General features: G+C 42.5%; 1 protein-coding gene across 3 annotated transcripts in view; it reads left to right on the top strand.

Moving 5' to 3' along the window:
- BDNF (brain derived neurotrophic factor) overlaps positions 1-20,764 on the top strand; it is an 87,423-nt gene that overhangs the window by 18,701 nt on the left and 47,958 nt on the right. The window lies entirely within an intron of this gene.

A 20,764-nucleotide genomic window follows, 5' to 3' on the forward strand; every position in this document is an offset into this window, starting at 1 on the left:
AGTGAGAGCATTCTAATTGCCACAGGCAACAAGATTACATGAACATATGGGATTTTTGAGGTAGTTTTCTGAAGTGATAAGCTAAGAACTCAGCACACTGAATGCATGTGGTGATATTTCTAAATGAGCAAATTGTCATGTGAAAACAGAAGATTCCACCTGGTGAAAGTGTCCTGTAGAACAGACTTCAAACAAGGTAACTGGAGAAGTACATCTTAAGTGTATTAGATATTTTTTCTTGGATTACAAATCTGGCAGTTGTGCCAGGCCATTGGCTGACAATATGAAATCAGCACGCTGTGACAGACTTCAGATATAGCAAGGCTAAGGATTCATGCTGACATGGCTTCCACAGAAAGCCTTCTTAAGCATCCATTTCATTGGGCACAGCTGCTATGTGATAAACATAGAATATTTAAAAGCTACTTCCAAACTTTTGTCTTCCTCTGTAAACAGTACTCTCAGGAAATTATTGGGAAGTCATAGTATCTAGTTATTATTCCTTTGCTGACTGTTAATAATTACAAAGTAGAGTGTATCAACACCACAGAATTAAACTGGTTATATGAGCATTCCACCTTTCCATGGGGAACTCTGGAAGTTGTAGCTGTGACATGAAAGCTAAGTTCTAAAAAGAGTTTCCTTACCATAACAAAACTGCCAGGTTTTAAACTGTGGTTTAAATAAAAAGGAAATCGCTATTACAAAAATGGGAGAAAGATCTAAGTGTAGAGGGAAGCAAGGACATTTGGCCATTTGGTATGAGATAGTAATCTTGTGTATTACTAACTGAAAACTATTAAAAGGTTATGTCTCAATGGTACCTTATGCCATGGAGAATTACATGGAACAATCCTTAGATATATCTCCTACCTGTTGCTTCTGTGGGCATATGAAAACTATCTTTTCCTTATTTGGTGGTCATGTTTCTTTTCCAGGATTTTAGAAATTTGTATATCAGAAGGTACCGACTGGAGTTGTTTTGATGGGTCCTATAGTGATTCTTCTAGAATACTGTAAAACTTTGAGAATCAAAAAAGCATATTGAGGGCACTGATTTACTTATGACAGCTAGAATTTTAAAATTTTCTACACTGGGGAAAAGTGAACTTCAAACTGTCTATCAATGTAGTTTCAACTGTTGGACATTTAAATTCTTTGATGGAGAAAAGGCAGAGATCTTCTTATTTGTTATTTCTAAAGAATTTTTACAATACTGAAAGAGAGAAAATGGTATGAAGTTAGTTATGGTATCAATTACTGAATTGTTATGAGCTAAGAATGAGAGTAGTGAAAATTCCTATTTTCCCTTGAACACTGTGAATAAGTAGTATTGTATAGATTTTAAATGGATTTTCTCCTTCAGATATTGAACTAAACCTTTTACAATTTCAAAATTCTATGGGACAGCAATGCCAGTTGAACTGATATAAAATTAATACAACATTTGACTGCAGATAGCTTTTTCTACTGTGATTAGTTAGCATTTTGCAACCTACTATTACCCTTGAAAGATATATCTAGGATGGTATAGCATAAAGTACCCAGTTCTTTAACTCTTGACTCCTCCCTTTGTTCTTCCTCAGGCAACTTCTATCTGCTAATATCATGGCTGGGTGGCTGAATAGCTATGTTGCTGGTGTGTCAAAAGTGAGGGAAGATAGAAGGAATAATGCCCATGCTGTATAACTTTCATTTGTCCCACCCTGTGCCCCACATGGGATTGCATCTAACACTTCAGTGTGTACACAAGTGGGGGGAGGGGCACTGGCTTCAATTTTGCCAGCTTGCTTCAATCTACTCACTGTGCTTCATCCTTATTATGACCAGACCTTCATAAGGGAGTTTTTGTGGGGTGCAGGGAACAACAGAAAGTGGGAGGAAGGCAGCAAAGGTCTTTACAAGAAATGTACAAGTGTTTGTTCTGGTTTGGATTCAAGCCATGGTGTAACTCCCATCACCTTTTACACACTCAAACAACATATTGATTTGGACATTCCACCCTTCCCCCCCAAAATTACATGGTACAAATGAAAATCAGAACCCCACATTGCCAGGATTGGCATGAACAAAACAAGGCATTGAAGAAAACAAGAACTTGGGATTGGATTGTGGAAACATATCCTTGAATGGGCTTTCACACAAAACATCTCCCCAAAGAAAACAATTCTTACATGCTATTTGTGCTATACATGGATATAATAGAAGAAAGGAACTGAATGGATGGTCTTATAAAAGTTATATATTTGCTTTTTCTACTAATGTAATGAAAAAAACCCCAATGTATGTGTCATGCTAAAAAAAACACCACTGTATAATGTATCCTTGAAACCATTCAAAATGTATGATCAGCCAGGATGTAATGAGGAGCTGCAATCATTAACAGGTAACCTGTTAACAATCCGTCCCATCTCATGGGGAATTTCTTCTGCTCTCAAGAGATGAAAAAAGTATCTCACTGTGAGTCACCATGTAACATAAGATGAACTGGCTATGATGTGATCACTATCATGGTGTAGTTGCTCCTTGTTCAGACTGACAGCACATGTACATCAGAGAAAGGTTTGTGTGAGCGCACTGGAGTCACTAGATGGGAAGAGCTATAAGAGGTCAGATGAAATCCACATACCTCCACTTGGAAATACAGGATCTTGCAATCTTTGAATTAATTCATGTCTTCTAAGAACTTTGTGGCAAGCATGCACACATACAAAGTGAGCATATATTGTTTGGCCATCATGACCTGCTAACAAGTAAACCCTTGGATCCTTTTCCCCTTCTTGTTTGCTTCCCAGATAGAGCACTGAACCAAGCAGCTGTACAACTGCCCAGTAGCTGTGATAAGTTTTGTAACTGTAAGTCTTACAGTTGCTTCTGCACCTAGTTCAGGGCATTAAAGTCCATAGATCATCCATCATTTGCCCCCTGTTTGTGCTGTTGGAAGTTTAATGGAAATCATCTGCATTGAATACACTGCCTGTTACTGGCAAGGGATCCTTTTATTATTTGTATAGTTAAAAGCAGTGGCATACCATTGCAAAACTGGGTGCTGCACCCCTCCTCACCCCCCCCCACTGCTGCTGGTTCCCCACTGCTGGAGGGCAGGGAAGTTTGGCAGCAAGGAGGTTCACTCAGGGGTTGGGTGTGGGGTGAAGGGGCAGCTGAGAGGGAGGGGTGGGCAATGGGAGGCAGCAGGGGAGAGTGAGCCGGAGCTGTGTGAGTGCAGCGGCAGTAGGGGGGGTGACATGGCAGGCCAGGGCAAACCAAGGTCAGGTGAAGCAGTGGGGGCTATACAAAAGTGGCGGGGTGGGTCAGGGAGGCAGCATGCCAGGGCAAGTTGAGGCCAAGCAAGGCAGCAAGCAGATGAGATGGTAAGCCAGGGCCATGCAAGTGCAGTGCGGGAGAGAGAGGGAGGGGGCTGAGTGAGCTGGGACCAGCAAGGGGGCAAGGCAGCAGACCATGTGAACAGAGGTCCTGAGAGGCAGCAGGTGAGCAGAGGCTGGTGGGTGGGGGCGTGGGAGGGAAGGGGTGACCAAGACCCCCCCCCCAAGGTATGCTTCTTGTTAAAACATTAAAAGCAATTTATTTCAGTGACACAGGCTGGAATGAAGACAAAGAGGAGAAGGAAGAGTTTGGATTTATACCCCACTTTTCTCAACTGTAAGGAATTTCAAAGCAAGTTACAAACTCCTTCATTCCTCTCCCCACAAAAGTCATCTGTGAGGTAGATGGGGCTGACATAGGTCTCAGAGAACTGTGACTAGCTCAAGAACACCCAGCAGGCTTCATATGAAGCAGGGAAACATATCCAGTTCATCAGATAAGAGTCTGCTGCTCACATGGAAGTAGGAGAAATCAAACCTGATTCTCCAAATTAGAGTCTACTGCTCTTAACCACTTGATCACAGGTTCCAGTGGTGATAATGGGGAAAGTTAATGGCACTTCTATTCATAGGCAGTATTTCTATGGTGGACATGTTTAAAGTGTTTGAATATGGGCTGAAGGGCCATCGAACATTCAATTGCACTGGCTGTTACACAATTGTGACACATGATAAACCAGCAAGTATCTGAGCACATCTCACTGACTGCCAAATGCATTCTTTGGCAGTCAAAGTTAAACCAAAGAAAACTATATAACAAACATGATTTTCATTATTCCCCCCCCCCCAAAAAAACTCCAAATATTCACCAACCTACCCATAAAAAACTTGGAACTGCTCAAAGTGAATTGAAACAAACTAAAGAAGCAAAACATTTACAAGTTCTTTTATGCGAATAGTTTATATCCCAGTACATGTCATCAGAAAATGCTTTGGTATTTTACAAATCTCACTGATCACCAGAAGAGCTTCAATAAACCTGTGTGGAGCAAATGTTTTTCAGATTATAGGCGACAATCTTTAAAATAATTGCAAGAAGAACTGATTGTACCTCCACCACCTTCTTCTTTTTGCCATCAAGTTACATCTGACTTATAGCAACCCCGGTGGGGTTTTCAAGGCAAGAGACTTTCAAAAGTTGTTTGCCATTGCCTGCCGCTGTGTCCCACCCATGGTAATCAATCAATCTATCTGTCTGTCTGTCTGTCCGTCCGTCTGTCCGTCCGTCCGTCCGTCCGTCTGTCTGTCTGTCTGTCTGTCTGTCTATCATCTCGCTCGCTCGCTCGCAAGAATACCGTGGGTGTGACACAGAGGCAAGCAGTGCCAACCACTTTTGCTATAAAGAACCTTCTTAACATTAAAGCATATGAAGCAGTCTCACACCAGTAGCCCACCTAGTTCAGTAGTATTCAATAATCTGACCGGCAACTGCTTCCCAGAATCTCAGGCAGATAAGGATCTTTTCCAGCACCTGCTATCTCTGAACTGGAGACAGCAGTGGGCAAACGCACCCCCCATGTGGAGAAGCGAGGCAGCTAAATGGGGCCATGCAAGCGCAGCAGGGGGTAGAGAGAGAGGTGGTGGGCTGGGGTGAGCCATTGCCAGGTGAGGCCACGCAAGTGTGACTAAGGGGAGAGATTGAACCTGGAACCTTCTGCATGTAAAGGATGTGCTTTACTTGTGAGCCTCCAAAGAACACATGAAACTACTTTATGATGAGTCTGATGGGTATGTCCAGTGCTGTTGATTCTGACTGGCAGCAGCACTAGAAGGTCTCAGGAAAAGGAATTTCTCAACTTTAAACTGGAAATGTTAAGAACTGGATGGAAAGCCTTCTGTGTGAGACATGTAGACTGTCTCACTGAGTTATGGATGCTCCTCCAAACAAACAGGGAAGGCTTAACTTGTGCAATGGAAACTGAGGAGCCATCAGATCCTGTGAAGTGGATATCCCTGAATACAAGCAACCTAAATATAAATAGTAATCTTATTCTACACTGATTTCAGTTACATGAATGCTCATCCTCAAAGCAAAAACTGTGCAACATATTTCTTCCGGAAGCCAAGAATTTAAATGGTAGCCTCCCCTATGTTGTTAAAAAACTAATGGTCAACTAAATAACTCAAAATATGCCGACCTTTTATGGACCTCCTCAAAAAAATCTCTACTTGAGAAAAAAAAACACCCTGCCAGTCCTGCCTCCAAGATAATTTTAATAAGGAATGCTTACTAGCAGGGGAGAGGCCACAGTTCAGCGGTGCAGTGGTTGCTTTATATGCAGAAAATCTCTAAAATCACCAGCTTGAAGGATACTGGACTTTGTTATAGAAGACCCCGTTTTGCCAGGAATGCTAAAAAGCTGCTGCCAGTCAGTGTAGACAATAATGGACCAATGTTCAGGCTCAATATAAAATAACTTCATATATTTGCACAAAGGAAATGGGAATGTTGAAAGACAGCATTTTTGGCAACCCGATCATTGATGATTGATGAGTTTTCAGGTCTCCGAATATCATAAATGGTTGTCTGCATTTTTATGAGTCAGAAATGCCCACTGGCTGTCAATAAATACCAGCAGTTCTCCAACAACCAATTGTCTGGATTCAGATAACAATGGTGAGATGGATGTTTTAACTTTCTCACAAGCGATCATCACATCTGTTACAGCTTTTGTTCGGCTTGTTATTCAACTTTACTCTTTATTACATATTCATTTTGACTCCAGTAAGTTCATTTATCTCAAAAATAATTGACAACTAACCAACATTTGGCAAAACAAATTATAGTAGGGTAGCACTCTCATATTTCTGGCCTTCGGGGTATTCCACAACCTCAGCATGTATGTGCTGGTACAGCAAGACTTAAGGGAATATAAGTTGAAGAACTCAGTGAAAATAAGACACATATTTTCATGAATTTTCCCTTTTACCTGCTGATATGGTCAATGTCATAGCTAATGCGTTTCCACAGTATAAATTCTATGGTATATGTATAACAAGACAATCATAACTAAAGCTAATTTTCTATGTTTAGAATTAAAAAGGGTGAATACTTTCATTTATATATCTTTTGATGTTCATTCCTATCATAGAAGCCTTATTTAGTTCTTAACATCTAGATTCTGTTGGGGTGTTAGTCACCTAATGAGAGCTGAGACCTAACTTAAATTAATGGATATAAAGAGAAAAAAATAATTTTGTATGCCTTGAAAATTTGGGAATGTACCAAAAATTGATATGCAGATTGCTAAATGAAAGCATCAAAGAATCATGGAGGATGTTGCTTCTTTAAATAGTAACTCTTTATGGGAAATGTATAGAAAATATTCAGAAAGCTCTTGGGGGAGGTTTGTCTGCAAATTGTACCAAATTAAAGTTCCTTTGATCTCTCAACTTCTCCATCTTGTAGATATCAGGTGACCACTGTTCGGACCACTGGCAATGCTTAACCCACCCTATGCAAGACATGCAGCAAGTAATTGGAATGGAGGGGGGCACAAATAAAACAGCCATCTGGCAACAGACAGGCAAGCAAATGGTAGACAAGGAGGTACCCTAAGGGGACAACCTGGGGATCACAGTCTGTGATAGGCTGCCAGTGTGGCATAGTGCTGGACAAGGAGACTAAGGTTTGAATCCCCACTCTGTTAAGGAAGCTGACGATGATCTTGGGCCAATCACAAACTCTCATCTTAACCTTCTTCACAGGATTGCGTTGAGGATTAAATGGATGAGAAGTGAACAATGTAAGCCACTTTGGATCCCCATTAGGGGAAAAGGCACAGTATAAATAAAGTAAATAAATACACACTGGGGAATCCAGCAGATTTTGTAGCTATATAGAAAGAATGGGTCTGGCTCTCTGGGATAATCTGAATGGCTGAACCAGTAGGACATTTGTTTCCCATCATACAGTCTTCACTTGCATTGCCAACAATTTCCTCCTCCAGCCAATGGTACTAATGGTATAGACAGTATTTGTATCTGACAGATACGGAGCTAGGCAGATAGTTCTTGGTTGGTTTACTGTCTGCACCAACATTTTTGTGTGTGTGGCGAGGGGGGAGTTATAATGCTTCTATCACTTTTTCTATGATCTGTGTCCTATATAAGTCTTGTAATGGGGCCTGGAGTTCACAGTACTACTTAGCTGAGCAATAGCCTGACAAAAGTATTGTAATGCACTGAATAAATAAAAGACTCAAGGAAGCCCTGAATAGAATGATGGAACTATTTTGGTACTCAGAGTGTGTCAATGTGTTGCTAAAAATGAAATACCCTACTGGAAATGAATCCAAACCACACTGCTCTATTCAGTCATTTCATATGACTTTGTGGTCAGAGACTAGACATATATTGAATTACTTATCTATCTAGCCAAGGGGTTCCTTTTTAAAATGTCTCATTTGTGTGCAGTCATTTATTTCACTGAATGCCTGAGAATGACTAACGTTAATTGCCAGTCCAGACCCTGCTTGTCACCCTGCACCCATTAGAAGACTGCCAAATGCCAGCTGTCTTAGTCTTTTCCTCTGGAAATCTGTGCTAAATCCTGTATGGCCCATTGATCTGTAAACTGGCAGATGCATTTAACTTTGTGGGCAAATCCACCATTTGCTGCCATCATATAACAGCTTCCATTGAGGTCATGCACGTTGATTAATCATTTAACGCTGCTGTTTTCCATGAGGAGAACTCCTGTGTGAAGCACAGGCTAAAAGATTAGAGTATATTCCACCAAGGCATATGCTCTACTTAAATTAAAGGGAGCTGCAAAAAAATGTGATTATGATCCCATTAATTTCAATGGAGTTTCAATTTCAATGTAACATAAGTCTGTATCATGTGAAAAAGAATGGATTGTAAGGGAAGAATACTCCTAAAAGCAATTGGGGCACAATGAATAGAAAACTTTGGCATAACACTAGAGGTAAATTACATCCCCTGGCTTTGAATCTGAATGGTAGTAGGAGAAGCAAATGCGTAGGAGTGGCGAGATATTGGACATCATCAGACAGCAGAAGCCATTGTGGGCATTTTGTCCAAAGAATGCCCAAACGTTATTCCGGTAAGATTAAAGCTTACTTGAAAAGTTGGTTAGTATGGAACATGTGCATGTGTGATATGGTGCAAGGGAATCCCAAGTGCACTACACAGTCTGGAATAAATATCAAGCATTGTTCCTCTGTAAGCTTAGTAAACACTTGCAAAAGAAAAACTACTTATTCCCCCAGCTCCTTGAATTTTCTGATCTCACTCAATCATAGAGATTCAATGGCAGCCTTAATCACGGAAGTATGTCTCTGTCTTGCCAGTGTATCTGGTTGTGGCTCATGTTCACAAAAAACTTTCTCCACCTTCAGCTGCATCTTCACCTGTGTTTTGATCTTCCCTCCTGTTATTTTGCTGGCCCTTCTCCTTTGCTGCCATTGTGAAGATATGCACTTGAGGTCTCTCATGTTGTTAGCTGAGAAAATCAAGAAGAGAGCAGTAGAAATATACTCAAGTTCTGGACACTGGACACCAGATACCCAGATACTTTGCTGTCTGCTCAGACACTAACTTTTTAATGCCCGCCAGAGCACATGAGAGTAATCCAGTAACACCAGTGAAATTAATTCCCAGTTTCTCTGAGCTCTGTGTCAAGAGTGCAGAGACACAGGGCATAACTCTGCCGTTACTGAAGAAGTTGAGAGGATCTCTAACAGCATTGGAGCCAGAGTTCCACCACTCTTATTCTCAGGACTTTTGACATTTGACAGTTTGTATGCCCTGCTGTTCTATTGAATTTTAAGCCTTTGGTCTTGAAGTTTGGGGTTACGGAGTTGTGTCTTTTCTTACCTTGCATTTTTGTGATGCTGGAATCCTTGAATGGTTGTCCTCTTGTACAGTCAGAAGGGAGCAATTGCATGTGAGGGCAGGAAAAGGCACAAATGTAGTATCAAGTGCAAAATGCTGATAATTGCAACTTCCACTTCAAAGCCAAGTTTCTAGCTGATAAGATTGTAAATATATTCTGATAGTGTATGGGCATTGCCTGCTGAACTGTCAAAAACCTGCAGGATAGCAGAAGTCAGATTTTAAGTGTTAAGAGAAGGAGGTCATTGCAAAAGCATGGGATGGTTCAACTTGGTATGTTTTCAGTATCTTTTCTTGTGGCTGTGCAATGAGCATTGTGTTGGGTATTCAGCTTCACTTTGGCCAGATAGGTTACATGGCATGGGTCCCAATTTCCTGGTTACATAAAATGGTTGACCTTATTTGATATGCACACTCTAATACACACATTTAGAATTCAGTTTCTGGAAAAATGGGTAGATGAAATTGGTAACAACTTCCTGGAAACAAAATAAGATGCATGAGTGCAGAAATACAACAGAAAAGAGGCTTCAGAGAAGCAATTAATCAGGTGATTATGCTCATCTACAGGGTGAATAAGGCATGTTTTTCTCTTCTTCCAAAAGTAATGGTTGGTTTCTGTGCAAGCTAGCATTTAGATACTGAAATGGAGTGGATATAGTAATGCACCTTGTGATTGCACATTTATGGGGTGGAAGTAATTTGAAAGTAGAAAAAATGGAATAAAACCCTTGCTGATGACTGGGACATATTGTTTAAATAAGCCCTAAAATAGTACCTGTGTCTTCTTTTCAATGTCTTTTGGAAAATGTGGTAGCAGAAGACAAAGCTGTTGAAAGCCCTTAATGGGAAATGCAGACAATTGGGTCCAGCATGTTGGCCGTGTAGATTGTGCTGAAGTTAATGGTGGTTTTGCATTATGAAACCCTACAGTCCTATCATCAAGAACAAACCCATTTGTTGGACTAGAGCAATTTTTTTGCTAAATTGGTCCTAGAAAATATATCTACTTAAAACCAGTGTTGGGAACAAAGCAATAAACTCCTTGGATTTCAGGTTTTGCTTTATGGAGATGGGGATGTGCATGTAGAAAACAAAGGAGAAAATTAGGAAGACCTGCTCATGCCGAGTCCTGAGTCTGCATCAGAGCCTCACAGCTAGATCCCAGGGATGACTGCTATTGTTTCTGAGGTTAATGCTCAGGCTGTTGTACTGCTTGACCCAATGTTATTTTCACTGGCAGTGTTGTGAATGACACCTCTGAGAGACACCAAATAGGTGAATGATACGTTTTATTGAGACACCATATAGTTATTTTTGTTATTTTTGAAGTCCAGATGCCCAGGTGCTACTTCACAAATATGACAAAACCTGTTGAATACCTACGATATTAGCTCACTAATACACTGTCATTCAAGGAAGCTGAGATTATAAAAATTCTATGACAGGACTGCAAACTCCATTTTGTGCTGATAATCCATTGTTGTTGTTTTTTTGTGGCTTGAGCTCACTGATTTCAAGCAACTTTCTGAAATGAATTTAGGTAACTAGGAGACACACTTACACATAATTAAACATCAAATGTTTGTAGTAATATTAGAACTGACACCAGCCATTTAAATATATATATATATACAACATATATATATATATATATATATATACAACACTGCCAGTGAAAATATATGTAAATATATTTTAATAAAACGTATCATTCACCTATTTGGTGTCTCTCAGAGGTGTCATATTCACAACACTGCCAGTGAAAATATATGTATATATGTATATTGGGTCCATATGGACCCAATATACATATATACATATATTTTCACTGGCAGTGTTGTGAATATGACACCTCTGAGAGACACCAAATAGGTGAATGATACGTTTTATTAAAATATATATACATATATTTTCACTGGCAGTGTTGTGAATGACACCTCTGAGAGACACCAAATAGGTGAATGATACGTTTTATTGAGACACCATATAGTTATTTTTGTTATTTTTGAAGTCCAGATGCCCAGGTGCTACTCATGTTACTCATGCTACTCATGTCATATTCTCATGTCAAAAACCCAAGGCCTTTTCCACATGCACATCTTACCACAGATTTTTCCAGTGGATAAACCTTGTGCCTTGGAAACATTTTCTGATAAATTATTCCACATATGTCCCTTCTTACCATCATTTTTGGATCCCCCCTTTCTATTCATTTGTGTTTATTCCACACACTACTGCTAAAAATGTATTACTCCTGGTGGTGGTGTGATGTCATCTGTGACACAGAAAACAACCCTCCCCCTTTTTTATTTTGTACAGGTGCTCTAGCACAGGTGCTCTAGCACTACTGCACAGTTACATTTTGAAGTAGCTATTTCTACTATTGAGAACTACCAACCCAAAATGAAACCTGAAATAACTCCTGAAGTAGGTGGCATTACCTCAAGGAATAGAAACACATAACCCACCCCAACGTACACACAAAGAACCACATTTTGGTCACATTCGATCTGCAATAACACGCAATTGTTGCTGCAGCATTACCTGATTACATGCAGCAATTACTCCTAATATTCTTTTCAATGAACCCCAGCTTCAAAATTGCAGGTTCTATGTGAAATTGATAAAACTGATCCAATAGATCGTGCTAGTTTGTATCTCTGCCACAGTGTTTCATCACCAGTTTGATACAGCACAGAGAAAAATAAATAAATTTCCTTTTGAAAATGGAGGGAGGAGAAAATGGCTGAAGTGGAGATTGGGCAACTTCATGGGCATGGATAAGAGCCGTGTGTTTACGTGAAATGGAAGCAAAAAAAAAAACCTACTGAAGCAGGTGCCACTACTTGAAGGAACAGAAACAAGTGTCACCTCCACACAATGGACCAATTTTTTCAGCCAAATTAGAGCTGCAGAAACATGCAATCATTACTGCAGCAGTTCATTGTCAATTTCATCCTGCAAAAGTAATTTCATTTGCTCTTGACAGTGGGGAGAATGGATAAGGGCCAGTGTTTGATGGAGCTGACAAAAAAAATGCAACATGGTCACCTGTTCAAGGGAAGCTGGCTTGGAAATAAAATGCTGTAAAACACAGAAAAAATGAACCAAACAGAGAAAAACATGTGTAGAATTAAAAGAAAAATGATAGCATTTGGTGGCAAGATATATAGTAAGCCACTTGTGCAGAAAGGGACTACATTAATTTACATCACCTGGTGATCTCCTGACAAGGAAAACAAATCCAAGCTCATTCTCTCCTCCCCCGCCAAGACCTTTCCTTCTCAGAAAAATCAGTCTGGGACCTGAAAACATTAATCAAACGTATGGTATAAAGATAGTGAGGGAAAGTGTATTAGTTCGTCTTTTTCTTTAAAGAGAGAGAGAGAGAGAGAGAGAGAGAGAGAGAGAGAGAGCTTCAGATAGCAGATTTAGATATGTAGGTTAAATATGGCTCTTTTCAGGGGGAAAGTGTTCAAATAATGAAGTCTTGGCTTTCTCATAGATGGCTAGAAAAATAGATTATCACATAAAGATAAGAAAAGGTCCAATTCCCAACAGCAGATCTCCTGCTGTGTCTGCATAAGGTCCTTATTCAGTCGCTGATCTCTCCTCCATTCAGTCCTTCTTATGCCCATATCCAATCCCCAAACTTCAGCTAATGAGCTAAGAAAGATTCCAGTTTCATATCCTGGAGAGAAGCTGCCAGTCAAACTAGACAATACTGGACTAAAGTGAGCATTACTGGTTATGAAGTATATTGTTATTAGAGTCTGATGATGCCCATTACTGTAATTTGTAATCCCAGGTTCCTCTTCTTTTTTGTATCAATTTTCTTATTAGACTTGTAGTTGTATCTCCAATGTAAGTCATCCAGAAAAAAACACGGCCCCTTCCCACAAACTCTTTTAGGATTCAGCTGAAATCGTGCCCCATGAATAATGAGAACCGAGCTTTGTGTCACTGTCTTTGTCTGTTGTTTTTGTCCTTCACTCAGACATTTATTTTATTTGCTTAAAAAAATGAAACCATTGTGCTGAGTTGGTTAGGCTTCAGTAATGACTCCTGACAGGGATGGTTCCAGGGTTGGAAGGGGGGCAGAAAGATCCCAGCACCTCCCCTACCACCAGCCCCCCTGCTCATATGTTCCTTCCCTTCCTCCCACACATCTACCTGCCTCCCACTGCTTGTGTATTCTTCCCTTATCTGTTCAAGAGCATTCCCATTGCCCTTGCTTACAGCTGCTTGATATCCTTTCCCCAGTGGCACCAGGCAGTGCATGCAGCATGATATCTCTTGAGTTTGCAAAGAATATCACCAGTAGTAGGCCCTGCCTGAAACCTTGGACCTCAGCAACTGCCTCACCTTGAAGTATGCAGAGGCCAGCTCTTGATCCCCACTTCATACTGTGGGTAAGGTGGATTTAAGCTAATAACGACTTGCTAGTGGTCCCTGACCTGAAGAGTGTCTGGTTGTCCTCTAGAGCCAGATTTTCTCAGCCCTAACCATGGCCGGGTGAACATTCTTTCAAATGAGACCAGGGCCCTGCAGGATTTACCTCAGTTCCACATGACCTGTTCTATCAGGTCTATAGTTAAGGGCAGCAATGGGTATGTTTCCATCTTAATTGACCTCCCTTTCACTTTCCTTGTTTAGTTATATTGAACTTGTTTCAGGATATAGAGTTGAGAACTTTCTGAACCCTTCCATCCTTGGTTGGACTAAGCACCAGTCTCAGAGAAACAAGTTCATCTAGCTCAAGGCTGTCCCCCGTATTCCGGCCCCAGCGAGACGGTGGACCAGAAGGTCATGATCTACCGTGTTGAACGCTGCAGTGAGATGTAACAACACCAGCAGCACTGAACTGCCTCTGTCTAACTGGCACCAGAGCTCATCCACAACAGCGACCAGATGTTTCAGATGTTTTATGGCTTTTAGTGTGCTATTGGTCCATTGAAGACAGCACAAATCAGATGTCCTGGGGAGTCTTTACAAAAAGCCACCTCATCATTTTTTGTTTGGACAGCATGGACAAAAAAGGTGTCACAGGGGAAAGAGGTTTCCTCCCGCCCTCCCCCCGAATGACTGTTTAAACCTCTGGGTCAGTTTCATCCATCACTAGTGCCCAACATTTTGTGTTGCAGGGATTCTCCACGCATGCGCTTATTTGGTGAAGGTTACCCCAGATATTTTCTCTGCAGGCTCTGATCCTGGGCGCCTTTTCAGCCAAAAAGGACATGGTTGTACTCTGCACATTCTGCAACCCCCCCCCCCTTTTTTTAAATTGATGAGCTTTGTAGGACATGATATGAAAATTGGCTGTGATTCTGAAATTGTGTCTGTGTAGTTTCCAAGACAGTTCACTGAAAATTTTAAAAAGGGAAAACTATGTTGCCAGAATCTGCCAGACAAGCAGAGTACAACTGGGGGGAGGGGGGGAGCTGAAAAGGCACCAAATATTGGAGCCTGCAGAGCAAACCTCTGAAGTAACCTTCACCAAATATGTCCACTCATAGAGAGTCCCTGCAGCACAAAACATCAGGCACCAGCAGCGGAGGAAACTGACAGGAAGCTTTATGGTCTGGCAGGAAAAATAAGACGTCTCCTCTCCTCCTGAGCACCATACAGAAAGGAGTGACATCTTGAAGATGACTTCTGGAAAAAGAGGCCACATTTTAGTGACTTCAAAATAAGATGGCTTGAGCAGAAATAAAATGTCCTGAGGACGTCTTGGGGAAAGAACTAGGTGGACTTCCTGCCCAAGGCACCTTTTCTCATGTCCTCAGGACATCTTATTTGTGTTGTCCAGGTTGGACCATTGTTCATTATCATTTTATTATTATTATTTTATAGTTTTTATATTGTTGTGAGCCAGCTCTGAACCCACTGTGATGAGAGAGAGTGGGATAAAAATCCTTCCTCCCCACCCTTGCATGCCACCCCTCACTCTCTCCCCTCCCTCACTCCCCACCCTTGCATGCCACCCCTCACTCTCTCCCCTCCCTCACTCCCCTTCCCTTGCAATGCCACCCCATGCCACACCCCTCCCTCCCCTTCCCCTCCCTCCACTAGGGTGGGTGGGCCATGTCCAGCTGAATGAATGAATGAATGAATGAATGAATGAATGAATGAATGAATGAATGAATGAATGAATGAATGAATGAATGAATGAATGAGCAAGTAAGCTTAGTGGGCATTTGTAATAGAAAAACAGCATATCAGAGGGGTCCTCTCTGGGCTTACTAATTCTCCCCCTGCAAGTACCTCCCTCCCTCCACTACTTTTTTCTTCCACCAAGTTCCAAGAAAGGCTGCAGAGGCCAGGGCAGATTTGCATAAGAGAATCAAGTGAGAGAAGGCACCTGCTTTCCTGTATGATCACTACAAATCATGCTTTACAATTTTAACTGATGAACCCAGTTCTTGGGAAAGGCATTTTTCAGTAGAATGTTCAGTTCAGTTCAGGGCATGCCCCCCTTCAGCTTCTGGAAATACAGGATGTATTCCCTGATGATCAGTCAGCAACTGAGAACCTGCACAGAACTGACCCAGAAAGTTCTGCTTCCATTGCTACCAAATAAGGTTGAGACCTCCTTCTATTCTATGGTCAGTCACTTATAACCACTAACCTCTGGCAGTGGTGGAAAGTGCCATGAAGTCAGAGGTGTACCAGGGGTAACTGGCACCCGGAGACAAATTGTGTCTCCAGGACACCCCCAGGCTCTGCCCCCCACCACCCCAACTCCGCCCTCTGATGCCCCAGACTCTACCCCCACTGCCCTCGACCCTCCCCATGTCACCATGGACATGGTCAAGGTCTAGGGTGCGCACCTCCCCCCCAGACTTCCCCTGCCGGATGGGCTCCCAGCCAGCAGCCTGCAGTCCCTTCTGACCTCCCCTCCAGGCAGTCCCTTCTTTTATAAGCACTGAGGCCAGGGGGTGGGGCTTGGGGAGCAGGAAGGGGTGGGACTTTCTGCTCCCCAAGCCACACCCCCAGCCTCAGTGCTTATAAAAGCAAGTCTCCAAGGCCGGGACTGCAGTCTCTTCTGGCCTACCCAGAGGGGAGGTCAGAAGGGACTGCAGGCTGCCGGCTGGGAGCCCAGCCAGTAGGGGGGAAGGGGCGGGAAGGGGCGGGAAGGGGAGGGGGAGGGGAGGAGTCCAGGGTGGGGTTGAGGTGCTTGGGGAGGCATGCGACAAGGACGAGCCAGCAGGACTTCCTGGTCACGTGGGGGCTGATTTTGTGCCCCCCACGTGACCAGAAGAGTGGTGCCCGGAGACAAGGGGTCCCTAGACAGATACGCCACTGCATGAAGTTCTAGCTGACTTATGGTAACTCCATAAGGTTGTTGCTGAGAGGTGGTTTGCCATTTCCTGCTTCTGTGTAGTGATCCTGGATTTCCTTGGTGGTCTTTCATCCAAGTTCTAAACAGGGCTGGCCCTGCTGAGTTTCCAAGATCTGATGAGATTGAGGTAACCTGCACCATCCAGGTCAAGGTCACCAATAATCCTTACCCTTCAACTAAAACCTCAGTTTTATAAAATCAGGATGGGAGTCCCCACTGGCAGGACTCTGTTTAATAGATTAGTTAACCTGTCCCTGGCTTTTGGCACAATCTTTGTTCATCAGCACGGAGCTATAGATTTGGAAGGAATATCAAGTTTCATTTTCAGTCAGTCCCAAAACATCTCTGGCAGATACTGTATCACTGATCATTTCAATATATACCGGTACTTAATTGCAAAATTTCAACCTACCTCTATGTGCACATATGAATTCATTCATTCACCGGCAGTTACATGCTGGCAATTGCATTAATACCATTAGTACTTTGTTGTAAACTATGCCCAAATTCACATCTATATTTGTTGCATGTACAGAGTCCATAAATTACAACTGATTGTCACAAGTTGTAGCAAAGTAAATAAAATAATACAGACAAACCAGGGGCGTAACGAGGCAACCCTGGGCAAACTGTGGCCCTGGGCAAAACCTGAGTTGGATGCCGCCCCCTCCCCCATGGGCGGCCACTCCACTACGAACAAATTTTTTTTGCACCAGGACATTGGTGCCTGCAGGGGGTGCATTTTTAGACATATCAGCACCAATATTTCAGCATATCATCAGGAGACTGTCCTTATGCTACTCCCCAGGTTTGGACAGCAATACAGAAAACTCAATGCAGAACAAAGATTCTTGGGCAAATTTCTGGGATGTTCCTGCAGGGGGCGCATTTTTGGATGTATCAGCACCAAAATTTCGGGGTATCATCTGGAAACTGTCCTTATGGTACCCCCAAAGTTTGGTGCAGTTTGGTTTAGGGGGTCCAAAGCTATGGACCCTCAAAAGGGGTGCCCCATCCCCCATTCTTTGCTAAGGAGATGGGGGCTACCCTTTGAGGGTCCATAACTTTGGACCCCCTGAACAAAACTGCACCAAACTTGAGGGGTGCCATCATCTCCAGATGATACCCTGAAATTTTGGTGCCGATACATCCAAAAATGCACCCCCTGCAGGAACATCCTAGAAATTTGCCCAAGAATCTTTGTTCTGCATTGAGTTTTCTGCATTGCTGTCCATGGGGGTTGCAGGCTTTGGGGGGCACATTTCTAAAGGCACAGTCTCAAAGCTTTCAGGGTCTCATCAGGAGACTTCCCTAATGATACCCCCCAAGTTTGGTGCAGTTTGGTTCAGGGGGGCCAAAGATATGGACCCTCAAACTGTAGCCCCCATCTCCTATTAGCTCCCATTGGAAACAATGGGGGATAGGGGCACCCCCTTTGGGAGTCCATAACTTTGGACTCCCTGAACCAAACCTCACCAAACTTGGGGGGTAGCATAAGGACTGTCTCCTGATGATACGCTGAGAATTTGGTGCCACTAGCCTAAAAACTGCGCCCCCTGCAGGCTGGAAATCGAAAACCACTAAAATACCCAAAAACGAACCCAACATTTTGATGCCCCCCCCCCCACAAGGTGATGCCCTGGGCAGCTGCCCACCTTGCCCAATGGGCATTATGCCAGTGAGACAAACAGTGAATTGTGTACAGAATCCACACCATTTCCTTTATCTAAGAGATGTTCATGGAGACTTGGATCCTGAAGTAAATCTCTCCTGATAGAAGTTATTTCCATCTGCAGGATAGGAATTTATTGCCCCTATCCAGCTGCAGCCCCAAATGATCCCCCAAATCCTGCTCTTGGGGAACCAAAGACACCCCCTCCTAAGGAATAGATGGAGAGGATTTGGGGGGCTGTAGCAGGATTCAGCCCAAATTTATCTTAGTGTCCCCCCCCCCCCCCGCCCACAGGACCCAGTCTTGCTGGGAATAGCTCTTGATAATCTTTCCTTTCTTGATTTGTAGATATTAATAAATAATCATCCCACATGTACCTTTTCTGGCAAGTTTATGGTAGAGTTGCTATTCTGGCTTTGGAAATTCCTGGAGATTTGGTGCCAGTGCCCAAAGATGGCAGAGTCTGGAATGAGGGGAAGAGAGCTCATAAGAAATGTCATGCCATAGTGTCCATCCTCCAAAAGCCACCATGTCCTCCAGGGGAATTGATTTCTGTAATCTGGAGATCAGTAATAACTAAAGATCTCCCAGCCCCACCTGGAGGTTTGTTAGCTTAGGAGCATGAATGCCACACACTACATGAGGGCAGTAACATCTGAATGAATACCACATACTAATGTACCCATTGCCCATGACTTCTAGCCTCCCTAAAAGTAAAAAGTGCTTGAGATATATAAGGATGTGTGTTCCTTCCCAGGCTTTGTGCCAAGTAAGCATGCTCATATGCCTACAAGTTTGACTCATGTGCTGTTTGCTAGTTGCAACCAGGCAGCCAATTTCTCAATGGACTCTTCATCTATTTTCTGACAGGTTCAAGGCTGTTCAGCAGTTGGCTTCATTGTATTCCTTCTGAACATTAGCATACAGTCTGCAGTCTGTTTTTTGTACATTCACTTTCCCCCACAGTCTGATGGAGTTCTAGTCCCCCACCCCAATCCTTGCTGTGCTCCCACTCAGGCAATTGTTTAACAGACAAATCAGTCACAATCATATACTTCCATCATAAATAAATGCTTAAAAAACCCTGCAGTGAAGTGTTTGTCCAAGCAACCATTAGCAACATTTAGTGGCTGTCTGTCAGCCTGAATCAGTGTCATTTTCATGCATGCACAATTTTTAAAAATGTCAATGCAAGCCTGCTTGGCAAGCATTTGGGTTGTTTCATGCTGAAAAAGATGAGTGGACGAGTGAAAAGCACACTTCTGACTGACACACTTGAACACCAGATTTTCAAAAGCAGAAAGCATTTGCCACCCAATTTGCTGCACCCCTAGTGTCATGCCCTGCTACACCTGTTGTTGTTAGTGGCCTGTTGATGTTTGAAGCAGCCTTCCATCATGTAACGGCTCACACGGAATTGTTATGATTATGGGCATGCCATTCAACACGCAATCATCCATATTATTTATTACATCTATTCCCATCTTTTTTGTAACATGGAATTCAATGCTGTGCTTATAGATTTCTTGAAAGATCTCTCATCCAGGCAGGTACAGATTAGACTTCTATGCCTCCTTAGCTTCGCAAGGTTGGTGCCTTCAGACCAGAGACTTCTGAAGCTGTAAGGATGTATGGATCCCAGCAGAAAGTTCAGAAGTGACCAGATGTTCAAGATGTAAATTGGAAGACCTTTGTACTGTCAACTCACTTTAATAAGTGATGGTGGCATTTCCCACACTAGCACTCCTAGGCAGAGCTGTAGAGAGGGGATAGTGAAAAATAATGAGGTTTCAAGGATGGTTGGGTTGAGTTGGGCTCTAGTCCTAAAGCACGTATAGTAAAATAAATAATGGAGGTCTTTCAGAAAGTGCTGAGTACAATTTCCTCCTGAGCAAGTGGTTAAACCACACATTTAGGAAGACTGGCTACTAGCTCAGGTGGAACAACTGTATGCAAGCTTCAACAAGATTCCCAAGTCTCCCTCATCCTTCGGCACAGTGTCTTTAAGCCAGCTATACCACAGACAAAGCATTCTTCAACATTGCACCTCTGTGTCAGACAAGACTGCACCTGATTAATTTCTTCCTACCATGCAGCTGATTAAAAACATGCTTTAAAAATCCCCAGTATCCCACATCTTAAAACTGGGAACCCTTATGAGTTAGCTGTACCCACAATTTTGGCAAACTAAGAACTTCTTTGGTGCAACTGGGTGCACAGTATTCTTGAGCATCTGTATTCTTGGGTTGACTGTAAACATGATTCCTTTAAAAGAAATGGTGAAGGAGGGGGAACTCAATACCTGTTCTTGTTCTCCTTAAATCTAAAAATTACATGATTTGATGAGGACTCGGGAGAAGAATGAAAGGAACCTGCCTCATTGTATTCAAGATACCTTAGAACCCCCCAGTGGTGGGATTAAAACATTTTAACAACAGGTTCCGATGGTGGTGGGATTCAAATAATGACTGTTAAAAAGTATTTAAAATATTTTTAATATCACTT

This window comes from Sphaerodactylus townsendi, linkage group LG02 (genome assembly GCF_021028975.2).
Source record: "Sphaerodactylus townsendi isolate TG3544 linkage group LG02, MPM_Stown_v2.3, whole genome shotgun sequence".
NCBI classification, from domain to species: Eukaryota; Metazoa; Chordata; class Lepidosauria; order Squamata; family Sphaerodactylidae; genus Sphaerodactylus; species Sphaerodactylus townsendi.